Below are 16,408 nucleotides of genomic sequence, written 5' to 3' on the forward strand. Positions count from 1 at the left end.
CTTTATAGAATTGCACTTCGATCAGATTCCCATGCCTAACTTTAGGCACCAGACTTACACCTGCTGAAACACGATGTGATGTTGGCACCTATGTTAGGCATGCTGAGGCTGTATGCTATAATTCTGTGCACAACTTTTCAGAATGCCCTGATACGCCCTTGGTGACACCCCCTTTTGAGTCAAACACTAGTAGAGTTAGGCATCATGCCTTACAGAATAGCATGCAGCCACATGCGTCCACAAATTTTAATGAGTGCCAATTAATATCAATTAGCTTGGGTGCATGCACAAATATGGGCGCATTATTCTGAGCACCATACATAGAATCTGGGGAAAATGTCTCCTATAAAATTATCCTAGATGTGTAAAAAAACACTGATAAGAATGCTCTTGATCCGGTGTAGATGCCCACCAGGGGTAGACTGACAGGGATCTCGGCCCCTGGCCAATAAAATGGTCCTGGGCCCTCCTTCCCCAGATATAATGTTTTTCTCCCCTCCTCCCAATGCAACATCCCTCTCATTCTTTCTCCCTCCCCTCAATGCACCATCTCTTCCTCCCTCTGCAGCTCCACATCTCTGCCCCTCCCTCCGTTACCCAGGTGCAACATCTCTCCCCCCTCCTGAGGCCAACATCTCCTACTCTTTCCTCTCTGTCCCTGGATCTGACTCTCTCCCCTTGCGTTTACCTCAAAAGTCCCTTTCTCCATTCAGGGCCCTGGATGTCTGCCACTGACTGGAACCTCTCTTCCGCAGCCCAACATTGTGGAAGCAGGAAGTTACGTCACAAAGGGGTGGGCCGCAGCAGAGAGGTTCCAGTCAGCAGCAGAGAGCCAGGGCCCTGTATGGGGAAAGGGACTTTTGCGTTAAAAGGGGGGGTGAGAGAAGGGAGTGCCGGACCTGGGGACAGATGGGGAAAGTGATGTCAGACATGTGGGGAGGAGGTACTGGGCCCCCTAACTGCACTGGGCCCTCAGGCACTGCCCGATTACCGAATAGTCAGTCCGGCCCTGCAATGTAGGTGTGATTTTTGCCGCTTTTATAAAATAGTGTATATATAGATGCCTACTTGCCCTCTTAAACTAGGCACCCCCTTATAAACTACCCTCAAAGGTTCACTGCAACCTATGATTTCTATCAAGGTAAAGGGCACAACTGGGCCTTCAAGACAGACAACAGGAGTCCTTTATTGAGATCAGACCTGACACGGGCCATGTTTCGGCATAAATAACGCCTGCCTCAGAGGTCTATTGATAAAACACATACAGTACAATATAAAGTACAATATAAAACTTAAGTCAGTTATAAGTAAATAATGAATTAAAAAGAATAAAATAAAATCATCACCATGAACTATATCTTACCACAACATCACTTTGTATTTGTTCACACCAGAGTCTGCAAACGCTCTCCAGTGCCATGTAAGCCACATTGAGCCTACAAATAGGTGGGAAAATGTGGGATACAAATGTAACAAATAAAATAATAAATAAATAAAAATAAATAAATGATTTGTATGAAGGAACACATATACAACTTAATAATAAATAAATAATGAATAAAAAGAAGCAAAAAAAAAAGAAAATAAAAAAAATCAATCACCATAAACGATATGCATAAAAGAACATATATAAAATGAAATAAACATATCCATTTAAACTAAAGCTTAATTACACAGATATATTGAACACCGACATGCTTTTTGTATATACTGTATTAACCTCTCTAGTTGCTTTGTATCAAGGTAAAGGGACCATTTTCTGGCAGGGGGTGTTCAACTAGACATTTCTTCTGAAAATTAGGGGTAGTGTCAGGCTTCTTCCCTGGAAGCACTGGGTTGTGAGCCCTTGGACCACTACCGTGGAGCGGCAGTGGCAGGCAAGGTCACCTTCAAAGCAGAGACGAGGCAAGGCTGGACTGGAACCCCAGACTGGAGTTCTGCACTGGAATACACAGGACTGGAACGCACCGGATGGGTGCGCACTGGACTGGAACCCACTGGACTGGAACACAAGGGACGGGAACCCGCTGGACAGGAACACACTGGACCTAGGCTTCACCTACGCTTAGCCACCGTTCCCCAAGGGTTGAGCCCTCAGGTTCGGGCAGCCGGCAGGGCTTAAAGGAAAACCAGAACTAGCAAGCAGGAACAACAGGAATCAGGATACAGAAGTGCCCCCAGGCACCTAGGCGAAAGCAAGGCAGACAGGCAGGGAATGTCCGGGTTCCGGCAATAGTCAGGTCTGGCCACAGGCAGAGAATATTCGGGTTCAGGCAGTAGTAGGGTCAGGCAGCAGGCAGCAAATATCGGGGTTCAGGCAGTAGTCGAGTCAGGCAGCAAGTATCGGGGTTCAGGCAGTAGTTGGGTCAAGCAGCAGGCAGAGAGTAGTCAGATTGAGGCAATGGTCAGACTATGGCTGGTGCTCCAGTAGCAAGGAGTACTGGCAGCAGACAGGACTAGGGCTGAAGCTCCAGAAGCAAAGGAAAACACACATGGGAAAACCAGGAAGCTAAACACAAGAAAACTAGTAAAGCTGTACACAAGCTAACAAGCAAAGCTATGCCCAAGCTAACTAGTCATACGCTAGGAACTCACACAACAACACACAGGAGAACTAGTAAAGCTGTACACAAGCCAACAAGAAAAGCTATGCCCAAGCTACTAGTAACAAGCTAGAAACTCACACTGAACTGGACAAGGTAGCAGTGCACAGAGCACTCTAACATACCAGGGACAATGCAAAGGCTGCAGTCTCTAAGTGATTAATAAAGCCCTTCAACACCTGAGGAGCAGCTGCAACTACGGAAGCTGTCCAGGCACAAACAAGAGAGACAAGTCTGGCAGCTTGTAAGAACCGGACCGGACTGAGCTAAAGTCTGGAACGGGTAGGAACAGCAAGACAAACTATGGCAGCCACTGGCTCTGGCCACCAGCGGGTGAGAGGAGCACAAACCAAGGAGCAGGCAGAGCGCACACAGAACATAGAGAGACTTAGAATACCTAGGTGCAGCACAGAGGAGCAAACAGAGCCAGGCTGGAGACAGAGGTAGAGCTAACTCAGGCAGCACCCCCAGGTGCAGTAGAGTGGAGTAATTAGAGCCATGCTGGAAGCAGCCAGCACACAGAAGGAAAACTACTCCAGAAAGGATAGGCAGAAGCCAGCTTAGAAGCTGACCCCCAGAAATAAGGTAAGTCTGAGGGTGGTCACGGCCACAGACGTGACAGGTAAGCATTTATTGCACTATTAATTCGATTAATTTTTTTTAGGATTAATTTTTTTTTTAATCCTGACCAAAATGTTGAACTCCTCTCCATTGTCCACCATTGCTTTCTTTCCCCTGCCTATCCTATTTCACCTTGCCATATGTCACGTCCCTTACCTGTGCCGCCCTGCCCGCAGTGATGCCTCGCTCCGCGAGCAGGAGAGAGCGGGGTATCGCTGGCTACGGGCGGCGTGTTCGGGGAGTCTTGCCTGCCTCCTGGACGGTGCCGGTTCGCCGCTATGGTTCTGTGGCGGCTGGAGAGCGCCGGCCATTTTTGCAGAACCGGCGCTCACAAGTTGGAGAGTCTCTTCCGGGCGCGGGACCCGGGAGCATGGAGAACGCCCCTTCTGGGTCCGGATTGGCTGGTCGCGGCTGGACTCCGCCCTCTCTCTGTGACCAGCCTATCCAGAGCCCTGGGGCTGGTTGTAGGCTCCACCCCCCGGACAGCTGATGGTTGTCTTCCTGATGGAGGGGGCTATTTAAGTACAGACGCTGGCAGAACACTTTGCTTCGGCTTCTGCTTGTGTGGATTCCTGAGTTCTGTGTTATTGGATTGTTTACCTGCTTCGAACCTCTGTTTGGACCTGGACTTTGCTTTTGCCTGCCGCCTGCCTTGAACCTCTGTTTGGACCTGGACTTTGCTTTTGCCTGCCGCCTGCCTTGAACCTCTGTTTGGACCTGGACTTTGCTTTTGCCTGCCGCCTGTCTTGAACCTCTGTTTGGACCTGGACTTTGCTTTTGCCTGCCGCCTGTCTTGAACCTCTGTTTGGACCTGGACTTTGCTTTTGCCTGCCGCCTGCCTTGAACCTCTGTTTGGACCTGGACTTTGCTTTTGCCTGCCGCCTGCCTTGAACCTGTTTGGACCTGGACTTTGCTTTTGCCTGCCGCCTGCCTTGAACCTGTTTGGACCTGGACTTTGCTGTTGCCTCCCGCCTGCCTTGAACCTTTGTTTGGACCTGGACCTTGCCTTTTGCCATCTGTCTGCTGTCCATCCTGTGTCCAGTCCTGCCTTCCTTAGGAAGTTCCTGTCCTGATTCTCCAGGTAAGATCAGAACTGTCTGGCTGCCAGACGTTGTTTGGCACAGGGGCTCACAAATCGTGGTATAGGCCTGACACCATAACACAACTGAGGGAAGGCACTGGCATCAATCACTGTCAGAGACCCTATGAAGTGCCAGATAAAAGTTAAAATAAATGCGAGGGTGGGAAAAGATGCCAAACCTGTGTGCTGGGGGGGGGGGGGGGGGAGGTGGGGCAGTCCGGTGAGGGGTTTCCCTCATCGAGTACAAGGGCTCACAAACCTAGTTGCTGCTTTGAGACCTTACAGAAAGCCGAAGCCATGAGCCCTTGTACTCGATGAGGGAAACCCCTCACCGGGCTGTCGGTCAAAACCCCGAATTCCCCCTGTGTCTCCCACCCTTCCCCAGGGGTTGAGCCTCTGAGTGTGGGTAGCCAACAGCAGAGAAAACAAAGTCCACAGGGTTAGACCAGGCAGCAGAGAACAGAAGATCCAGGGACAGGCAGTGGTCAGTACCAGGCAGCAGACAATAGCAGATCCAGGAACAGGCAGAGGTCGGTACCAGGCAGCGGTCAGTAGCAGGTCCAGAGACAGGCAGAGGTCGATACCAGGCAGCAGTCAGTAGTAGATCCAACAGCACTGCAACTAATCAGCAAACTGAGTAGAAGCCGAAGCACGGAAGGACTGAGGGCAGAGTCTTAAATAGTGTAGAAATTAGGCCCAAACTAGCACAGCTGAAATCAAGATGGGTGCCCCCATCGGTGACACCCTACGCCCAAATATGGGCTTCCTTCCTGAAGCTGCCCTACTCCATGATGGCTGCCATAACTTAAGCTGCCCCCTACTAAGATGGCTGCCCAAACCTGGAACAAGCCCAAAACCAAGATGGCTGTCTGATTCTCAGTGCCCATACTCTGCATAGACCGGGAACGTGACAGTACCTTAGGTTTTGTTAAGCTTCAGCTACCTCATCATTCTCTGGTGGTTGAATCCGCCCTCAAAACAGTCAAGAGTTCTAGAGCCTATGCTTTGGCGCCCCGAGCAGAGAAGCTAGAACCTTGGACTTTTTTGGGCATAAGATGTTTCAGGCCTCTATGCTCATGTCCCATATACAATCTTACCAGCTCTTCACGAACATGTACTTGTGGGACTCAAGAGCACGAACTGCTGGCAGACACTCTCCCCCCAGAACAGGCCAAATCCCTTTACCAGTTGGCGAAGCAAAGAAGGTGTGTTGTAAGTTCCTGGTCAGGGTTGCCTATGACACTTTTGATGTGGCTTCCAGGATCTCTGACTCTCATGTCTGCATGGTTCAGCAGAGGTTGGTGGAGGCCCCATGCCGGAGGGATAATCCTTTTGGAGAGAAGGTTGAGGAGGTCAGTGACCAAATTAAGAAACACACTGATACCATCCATTCTCTCTCCCACCAGGTGCCTTCTGCATCTGCCTTCTCTAAGAGGTATTTTGGCAAGTCAAGGAAGGGTGCCTACTCCTCAGAGAGGTGCAGGAATGTTGCCTCCTCTTGCCCACCTCAGCAGGCTCAATCCCAGCACACTTGTTCCCATCAACAGCATGCACCTAAGGCCCCAGTAGCTCCCCAGTCGAAGCAAGGGGTGAGCATTTGACTGGCACCAGCAGCACATAGCAGCAGTAACAGTGCCTGTGCCAGATGGTCTGCCAGTTAGAGAGAGGCTGAAGTTTTCCCATGAAAGGTGGCCCCTTGTAAGGTGGGTTCTTCAAATAGTCCATCTCGGTTACACCCTGCATTAATTGCCCACTGAGAGCTCATTACTTCAGCTCTCAGCACAAGCAGGTACTTGCAGAGGAACTCTCAGCCCTTCTGATGGCTCATGCGGTCAAGCCTGTTCCACCAGGGGAAGAAGGGCAGGGATTCTATTCCAGGTACTTTCTTGTGCAAAAGAAGACAAGGAGGATGTGTCCCATCATAGACCTAAAGAACCCTGAAAGAATTCCTGGTCAAACAAAAGTTCAGGATGGTTTTCCTGGGCACCCTTCTCCCCATGATTCAGGAAAACCATTGGTTATGCTCTCTGGACTTGAGGGATGCTTACCCTCACATCCCAATACTTTCAGCTAACAGAAGTATCTACCATTTCAGCTGGGAACACAGCACTTCCAGTACCGTGTGTTGATCTTTGGCCTCATGTCAGCTCTCAGGGTATTTACCAAATGTCTAGAGGTAGTCGCAGCATCGCTATGCAGACTGGGAGTCCAGGTGTTCCTTTATCTGGACAATTGGCTGGTAAAGAGCACGTTGAAGGATGGTGCCTGGGAATCCATGCAGAGTACTATTCAGGTGCTCAAGCTACTAGGGTTTGTTTTAAACTACCCCAAGTCCCAGCTCTACCCTGTCCAACAATTGGAGTTCTTTGGAGCCCTGCTCAATATGCAGAAGTTTTGAACCTTCCTCCCAGGGCTCAGAGCAAACGCTCTAGTCACATTGGCTTCTCAGGTTCAATCCTCTCAGCAGGTACGGCTCGGCAGATGTTGAGGTTGTTGGGCCATATGGCATCCATACTTTATGTGACAGCTATGAGAACTGCCCAATGGACCCTAGCTTCTCAGTGGGAAATCTGGAAGATGTCACATGAGTGTCCCCAGAGCTAGCTCGCTCCCTGTTGTGGTGGACAATTTGATCCAATTTGACTCTGGGACTTCCATTCCAAATTCCTCAGCTGCAAAATGTGTTGATGACAGATGCATCTCGCCTAGAGTGGGAGCTTATGTAGATGGTCAAGGTGCTTGGTCTGCCCAGGAAACAGACCTCCAGATCAATCTCCTGGAGCTTCGGGCTATTTGGAATGCTCTAAAGGCTTTCAGAGATTGGCTGTCTTACCAAATTGTACGCATTCAAACAATCAGGTTGCGATGTATTACACCAACAAGTAGGGGGGCACCAGATCACGCCCTCTGTGTCAGGAGGCCATTCGAATGTGGCATTGGGCACATCAACATGGTATGCTCTTTCACGTCACATATCTGGTGGGCAAAAACAACAGACTGAGCAGGGTCATGCAACCACATGGGCATCACCTGGAAGCTCTTCCAAGCATGGAGAACCTCCTCGGTGGATCTCTTTGCCCTCAGTTCTGTTCCAGGCTCCAGGCCCATGGCAGATGCCTTCCTTCTTCACTGGGGGACAGGACTTCTGTATGTGTATCCTCCCATACCCCTCATGGGAAAGACTTTGCTGAAACTCAAGCAAGACTACGGGATCAAGATTCTGATCACTCCTTACTGGTCTCAACAGATCTGGTTCTCTCTTCTTCTGGAGTTATCTGTTGAGAGCCTAGAATTTGCTTCCATGTCTCTTCCTGAGGGTGTCTCTCGGGTCTTGCTGGCTTCCAGGAAAGATTCTACCAAGAGGTGTTACTCTTTTAAATGGAGGAGGTTTGCTAAGGCCTTAGATACTATTTCATTCCCTACACAGACTCTACTTGAATATCTTCTACATTTTTTCAAGTCTGGTCTTAAGATCAACGCTACAAGTTTTCACCACAGTGCAATTAGTTCTTATCATCAACATGTAGTGGTTAAGCCCATCTCTGTACAGCCTCTAGTTGTTCGCTTCATGAGAGTTTTGCTTTTGTCGAAGCCCACCGTCAAACCTCCACCTGTGTCATGGGACCTCAAAATCATCCTCATGTCATCTGAAGTATCTGACCTGGAAGGTCATTTTCTTGGTAGCTGTTACTTCAGTTCACAGTGTCAATGAGCTTCAGGACTTAGTGGTGGATGCACCTTATACTAAGTTTCATCACAACAGAGTAGTCCAACGCATGCACCCTAAGTTCCTGCCTAAGGTTGTGTTGGAGTTCCATATAAACCAGTTGATTGTCTTGCTAACATTCTTTCCCCAACCTCATGCCCATCCTGGCGAGAGCGCCTTGCACATCTTGGACTGCAAGCAAGCACTGGCCTTTTACTTGGAGCAGAATAAGCCTCACAGACAGTCCACCCAACTTTTTGTTTCTTTTGATCCCAACAGGATGGGGGGTTGCCATCAGGAAACACACAATCTCTAATTGACTGGCAGATTGCATTTCTTTCAGTCATGTCAAGGCTCACAATGTCAGAGCCATGGCTACGTTGGTAGCCCACTTACGGAAAGCCTCCATTGAAGAAATTTATAAAGCTGCAATGTGGTCTTCCGTCCACATATTCACATCTTACTACTGCCTTCAGTGGGAAACCAAATGCGACAGTCAGTTTGGACAGACAGTACTGCAGAATCTATTTGCGGTCTAGAATCCAACTCCACCCTCCTAGGCCCATTTTGTTCTGTTCCAGGCTGCACGCTCACACAGTTTGTATATAGTTTCAAGCTGATCTGTGTAATGTCCTTACCGTTGCAAGGGACAATTGACCTAATGTTGTTTTCGGTGAGCCTGGTAGCTAAGGATTCCCCACTTGTGAGAATTATGGTCTGCTTGTCCTTGGAGAAAGCGAAGATATTTACCTGTAGCAGCTATTCTCCAAGGACAAGCAGACCTTATATTCTCGCAATCCCTCCAACCTCCCCTTGGAGTTCTCCAGTTTTGTTTTGTTTTTTTAAACTTTTGTATGCTATAGTATTTTACTATGTACTGCGGGTACCACTCTCTCACTGTGGGTGGAAAGGCACTCACGCATGCACAGTGGAGCGTGACTCGTGCTCCACAAAGCTCTTTCAAGCTTGCAATAAGCTCTGGACTGGGTAGCATGGGTCGTGTTACCCACTTGTGCGACTATAAGGCCAGATGTCCTCAGAGAATACCTACAACAGGTAAGTATCTTCACTTTTTCAACAACCAAAAAAACCCCCAAACCCCAATTAGAATAATCCAATTAATTGATAATCAGGGTGTGTACTACTGAAGTAAAATCAGGGTCCTAGAAAAATGGTTTAAAACATCCAAGTAAAAGAAAGCTGGCAAAACATGATTGAACAACTCTTGATATGTAATCTTCAAGATTCAATTTAGAATCTAAGAGAACCATCAAAGTACAAACCACTGTAGCGGACTAACCTGTTTCAAAGAAACGGGAACCCTTGCTTGTTCATGAAAGTTAACCAGTTCACTAATACTGGAACTATCAAGTATTTACAGTGTTTAATCGGTGACACAAGTAATAGATCCAACGTTGAATTTCTTGATCTTAAAGAACCAAGAACTGATTCAGCCTCACAAAGGCAAGTCTGATAAAACTAACAATAATGGCACAGATTGCAGCTCCCAAAGAGGTCAGCGGTAAGCACTAATACGTGCTTACTGCAGCTTAAAATGCCTTACCACGGGGCGTGCTCTGGTGTCCCGTGGTAAATTTGGCATCGGTGCACACTTCCCCATGTGCTAAAAAACAGATTTTATTTTTAGAATTGGGGGCAGAGAGTCGGCGTGTTCTGTAGCGCATGAGCCCTTACCACCTACAAAATAGGTGGCAGTAGGGGCCATTCATTTAAAAAATAGAAAAAGAGGCCATTTTACCCAAGCAGAAAGAAACGGCCTTAGCACACGGGAATAACCCACATAAGCATGCACTAAAGCCAATTTTTTTTACAGTATTTGGTAAAAGGGCCCCAAACTGAGGGTTCAGCAAGAAGTTACCAGTTCTTTTAAATAAGAACTAAACACTTCTTCAGTTAAAAAAAAAAAGATCTCTCTATAGACTGCTTTGTCTTATCACCCACAAAATCATGCAGTCTGGAACAATTGCTGTGGGCAATTCACAGCCCTAGTTAGCTGTTCTGAGACAGAATCTTTTTTTTTTGCCTTTCTCACTTCTTTATTCAATAAATAGGTATAAAACAAAAGAAAATAATGTGATACCTTTTTTATTGGACTAACAATACATTTTTTGACTAGCTTTTGATGGCAATACTTTCAGGGCTGGCGCAACACAGTAAGCGGGATATGCACAGCAGGGGGCGCCAGGGGCTAACAGAAACTGCTGATGCTTACCCGTTGCATCAACCCTGGATCATGACACAGCCTTCCCTAGCTGCCCTGCTCTTTGGAATCCTTATCAGAACGACAGGAGCGTCTCTTTCACTGTTGCCGCTCTGCCTCTAGTCAAATGAGTCTGATGTGCCGGCACAGTGTGCGCCTCCGAGTCACAGATTAACTACTTCTGGTTTTATGAAACCAAAAGTAGTGAATCTGTGGCTCTGAGAAGCATGCATTGCCAGCGCACCAGATCCATTTGACTAGAGGCAGAGTGGCAGCAATTATCAAACTAGGCCCTATGCTTGCAAGTGCCCTATCCTTGCAAGTGCACTCAACGTAGCTGCCTCTGGAATGGCTGGGGATTGGGAAGTCCCAAATATGTAGCTGTGTTTTTATTGTTTTATTCTGGTGATATTTATGCAATTGTGAATGTATTGCTAAGTAAATGTAAATCAATCAATAAATAATACAATAAATACTAAGGTGGAGTGTTGAAGTGGACATATCCATGGAGTTTCCAAGGTAGAGCACCATCTTTTTCTCCCAACCCACTACCCCTTTTCCCCCAGTGTTGCTTGCAGAGATCCTGGATGCTGCGGCTGCTATACTATCACTTGTTAGTAAACCCATGACAGTGAAGGTGTGGCCCATACATCTGAAAGTGGTACAAGATCAAAGATCCAGATCCAACTGGGACTTGTAAACCAAAAGGAAGAGGCTGAATCAAATGAGGAGAGCATAATTTTCTCTGATGAATGCTCCCATAGAACTATTATTTGGAAAAGAGAAACGGAAGACTGGACCATTTTAGTGAAGTGGCAGTTGAATGAGTTGCAAACTGAGATTCATTTCATGAGTCTTGTGCTAAGCTTCAAGCCTGCTACATAGCAACAGCATTTTGCAAGGGCTATGAAACTACACGCACCATGCTTCCAGTGGGTTCTCCATCCATATCCCTGACTGAGTCCCAGTTTTATCTGGCACTAGTACTGTCTCCATGAGGAATGAGAGCATTTCTTTTTCTAGGAAATTTGTGGTTTGACCAGCCTTTGCCTGACGAGATGAAAAAACCAGTCATGGACAGAAAGACGTTTTGTTCCACTGGAAGAAACATTGACAAGCACAGACATACAAGTAGATAAGCAACGCTGTACTGGGACAGCCCAAAGAGCCATCAACAGTGGCCAATCCAGGTCACAAATACCTGGTAGGATTCCAACAGAGTGGATTTTCACCTTTACGAACTTTTCTTCCAGGAACTAGTCAAAACTTTTTTTAAACCCTATTATACAATAAATTCCACTGCTTAATTATACATTAAGTACAGAAATATTTTCTCGGATTTATTTTAGAGTATTTAATAACTTTATTGCATGCCCCCCTGTTCTTGTACTTTTGGAAAGAGTAAACAAGTGATTCACGTCTACCTATTCCACTCCACCCATTATTTTATAGACCTATATCATATCTCCTCTGCCGTCTCTAAGCTAAAGAACCTAATATCTTTAGCCCTTACTCATAGGGGAGTCATTCCACCATCTTTATCATTTTGTTCACCCTTCCCTGTACCTGTACAATTTGAAGGTTAAAGTACTTTTTGATCTACAGTACCTCTTTGTGCCAACTACATATAATGGGTGTTGCAGAGGAGAACTATGATACCTGTTTATTTGTTTATTTATTTAACACATTTATACCCCACATTTTCCCACATTGCTGCAGGCTCAATGTGGCTTACATAAATACAAATACATAAAGTAACAGAAGTATAAAGCAACAGTGAAATAAGGAGGGATGGTGATAAAAGGGTAATACAGTCGCTTATAGTAGGACGTTAATTTAGGTCCAAAGGATAGGCTTTCATAAATAAGATGGTTTTCAATGGGAGGAAGTGGTGTTTTTGGGTGTGGATTAGTGTTTTGAGGTTATGGCCTGGGTTTGACCTATGAGGCCTACTGGTATGCTTTCCCCATGCAGACACTGAGTAATGTGCTTTCTTGGAGTGTGTAAGCCAAAACTCTAGCTTGTGAGAAGCAGAGGGTAACTGCAAGTATCCAGGCAATGGCTGGCGATGATCGGAATGTCTTGATTTTTCATTTTTCTGTAAAAGTACTTGCTGTCTATTCCACCCATCCAGGAGGATATAAAAAGAAATTAAAAGTTCTTGAGTTTATAGTGACGTTGTTATAAATGTATATGTACTGTTATTGTGTAATAGCATATAAATTGGGGCTCATTTGTCTTCTGTACTGTACTGGACACAGACTTAATTGAGAGAGGCCTGTGGAAAAGGATTTGTAAAAGAGAGATTCAAGCACTGGGAATATCAGGTATCCCAGAAAGGTCATGGTGAAGTCAAGAAGTCCAGTGAATATCCAGAAAGAACCCAAAGTACACAGGAAGTGAAGAATGAAGGGGGGGATCTGAGAAGTGACTGGAAGAATGGATCTAACCTCTATTCTGCTTTGTTGTCCTTGTGTGGTCGAACCTGCACTGGAACCTGTTGCTATTGACTTTTCACTTTGAAGAACACTTAAAAGACTTTTGCTGAGATACCCTAACCTTGTCTGAGGTGTCTCCCAGAAATTTAATAGTATTTTTTGGGCCCTGCAGTTGAGAGTCCCTTCCCCCTCTCAGAGAATCCAGGCCAAGTTTTGCTGACAGTTCATGGCACTAGGAGCTGGAACGAACCGCTTTTCTTATTTGAATACTCAGAAGAGGGGGTGATAAATAGAATGCAAAAAAAAAAAGAATTACACATTTAAAATATATATTATTTAAAGTCTAGCCTGTGACCTGGTGACTTTGCTATAGGAGGCCTTGCAAGAAATCTGTGTTCGATATTGGACAGCATTAGAAGGGTGTTCAGTTTAAGAAGATTTTTACCTCACACCAGTGCACCAGCGTACCCTGCTGACTGATGAAAGAGCAGCAGCTGTATACTACAGAAAGCAAAACAAATCAATAAAAAATGTCAGAACCATAAAAAAATAGGCTGCAATGGGGGACATCAAGCAGTCATTCAGCCCATCTCCCTGCCCCCAGGCAGGATCCACTATATTCACAGAATCCTGTTTGGACTACAGCCATGGCAAGTCTGGATTTATGACAGTGGCATGAAGCCTTCAGGATGAATAATTTTAGAAAGGAATACATTGGTAGGAAACGGTGAGAATGAATAGCTGGATGTGTACTGCATCCCAGCGTTTTTAATATCCATGGAAAAATCACATAGCGGCACCGAAGTCCATGCTTTTTCTTCAAAGCAGTACCAGAAAAGTATCATTTGTAATTTTTATTTTCTATGCCCTTTTTTTAAAAAATCACTAGGCATGGGAGGGGGGGAGGGGTTGGAGGGGATTTCGCCTCCCAGGCTTTCATCACCAAGGTGCAGCCAAAAAGATTTAGAAACATGGACCTTAAATGTGTATTTCTGAACATCTTCATTTAAAACTGTATAGTACCTTCAACGATTCTCTTTCCAAAAGAAAAAAGAAAATCCTAATTTATAACACTGGGTGTTGGGGGGTGGGGTGCAGATTTCTGGCACAAGGTCTTCTGCAGATGTTAGTTCTTATGGATGGCTGTCTTGATTGCTTGTCTGAATAATGGGATATGAGTTGGCATGGAGCCAAGGGTTTTTCTTGGAGCAGAATGTATAAAGCCTTTCTTCTGAAAGCAGGCCCCCAGCAGGATAATATATTATTACACATGATTCAAATTACAGCTCTTCAGTAGGGGAGCTAGTGGCTGAATCGGGACTGCCACCCCATTGAATACTGATGATAGGGCGAAGGAATGCACCAGGCATTGAAAAGCCTTGGTCTAACCCTTCCAATTCTCCATGCTCTTTTCAAAGCGGCTGCACAGTCGATTATGCAACTGGAGTCTCATAAGTGAATTGAAGCATCCTCTGAACGTTCTACCCGAAATTCAATTCTAGGCATGCTTTTCTCTTGAAAACCTGGAGTCTGCCAGTGAACATTTATTTACACCCCTGCTAGAAAAATGCCAAGTTTGTCTTCCCATCACTTTCATTTTAAACCATTAGCAAGCTGAAGAATGAAAAGTCATTTAATATCATTATACCGTCTACAACTGCAGCATTTCATTTGCTATTCTGGGCTCTTTCAGTTTGTATTTTAAAGTCATCTGCATAATAAAATCCTTGTGCATCCCCCCTACCAAATTATTGCAGAAATTCAACAAAGTATCTTTTTTTCCCCAGCCATATTTTTGATGAATATATGCAAGGGTTTCTTTCTTTTTAACCAAATAAAACAGGCAAGTTCAGAGAATACCATGTTAACTACAGTGTAGAAATGTTGCTATAAGAAACCAAGCTTTTTTCAAAACGGAAAATATAACTATTAAAATTTACAATATTGGTCAAAGCAAGATGTCTCTACTTTTTTTTCTTTTTTAAAATGTGCCCCTGAGCAACGAGCTGCTTGTCACATTAGTACCATAAATTCTTTTGATAACAATTCTTGAATCTAGTTATTCCGGTAAATGCATGCAAATCAGGCACTCTGTGCAAGAAGCAACCAGGAGGGGTGCTGGGGTGCGGTGGAGGGAACAGGGAAAAGAAACACTTATTCAGAAATGACCTCAGTCCCATTTGTTAGTAAAATGACACGTTGGCAGAAAGTGTTGACGGATAAAATATAATGGCGGAGAAGCAGGCTCCGTAGTGACAGATGCTTGAATGAATCTTCTAAAAAAAAAACAGCGCATGCTGGAAAATGGCCAGAGTCGCATGAATTCAGAATCATAAGTGCGAGTACTCAAAATCCCTTGCTGGTATAAGTAAATAAAAAAATACATATTTGCTAATGCCAAGGCTGCTTGGAATCTCTTTAAGTTGTGTTTCTTGTAATAATCCTGAAAGGCTGTATGGAGAAAGCAGCGTGACTTAATAACGCATGCAGAGATTTTGAAATATGCAAAGTATGAATGGCCTTAATAATATAAGCTTGCCTTTTTTTTTCCTTAAGTAATGCGAAACAAAATGAGCAGTGGAGCAAAAAAAAAAATGTATATGGAACACTATGACTACCTCCAGCACATCAGCAATTATGCCGCCGCCCTTTTAAACATAGCAATTCAAATTATGCGGGCAGAATAATTAATGGAGGGACCAAATCTCATGGAAAAAAAAAAGATATGTTAAGCAAAGTTCATTACTGCATGATGTAAATGAGTTTCTCACCAGTGATGTCAGTGATTGGCTGAGCTGTGGAGCTGGTTTCGAACACTTCAGCATGGCTGGATTGGCTACTTAGCCCTCCTGCTCGGGCAGCGGCTGAGTCAGACACTTTCTGCCTCTCTCTCTTTTTCTCTCTCTCTCTTGTAGTCCTCTGAAGCAAATCTTGTTCAGCTCAGCTGTGTCTCCATAGCAGTGGCACCCTAAGAGAGTCTCCCTCCTGCTTCTCACAGCTCGGCTGTAGGGCGGTCGCTCATGTGAAACACCAACCTTTGGCATGAAGCCCAGACTCAGCTCTTCTATTCGTCTATAACACACACACACACACACACACACACACACACACACACACACACACACACACACACACACACACACACACACACACACACACACACACACACACACACACACACACACACACACACACACACACACACACACACACACACACACACACACACACACACACACACACACACACACACACACACACACACACACACACACACACACACACACACACACACACACACACACACACACACACACACACACACACACACACACACACACACAAGAAAGAAAAAGAAAAGAAAAAATAGCAGTTCCTTCATGGAATTACATGCAAATAAGGATTATTTCGCATCTCATCTACGCCTGGACTTGGGTTCTTTAAATTTTTGGACCTATCAGACTTGGATGACATAATAAGATATGATTTCAACCTGCAATAAAACACCATTCCATTAAGAGCAATGAATGAATAAATAAAATGAAAGAACACCACAAAAATCTCTTTGTTTACCTTGGTTACAGATATCTTCATTATTTTTTTCCTAAGAGCGCAACTAGATTGCTCGCTTCAATTTTTTTTAAACTATAATCGCCGGATTCCTAATTGCATTCATGTGCTTATAAGTTTTTTTTTGTCTAGATGAAGACAAGGGTGGGGAGGGTCTTAATTAGCACT

General features: G+C 45.2%; 1 long non-coding RNA gene across 1 annotated transcript in view; it reads right to left on the reverse strand.

Annotated features, from left to right (window-relative positions):
• Window positions 1-15,673, reverse strand: part of LOC115470730 — a 561,138-nt gene extending 545,465 nt beyond the window's left edge. The window contains exon 1 of the long non-coding RNA XR_003942231.1: window positions 15,442-15,673. This is a non-coding gene — a long non-coding RNA (uncharacterized LOC115470730). The remainder of the gene's footprint in view (window positions 1-15,441) is intronic.
• Window positions 15,674-16,408: the final 735 nt, after the last annotated feature.

The sequence above is a fragment of the Microcaecilia unicolor genome, chromosome 5, assembly GCF_901765095.1.
Source record: "Microcaecilia unicolor chromosome 5, aMicUni1.1, whole genome shotgun sequence".
Classification (NCBI taxonomy): Eukaryota; Metazoa; Chordata; class Amphibia; order Gymnophiona; family Siphonopidae; genus Microcaecilia; species Microcaecilia unicolor.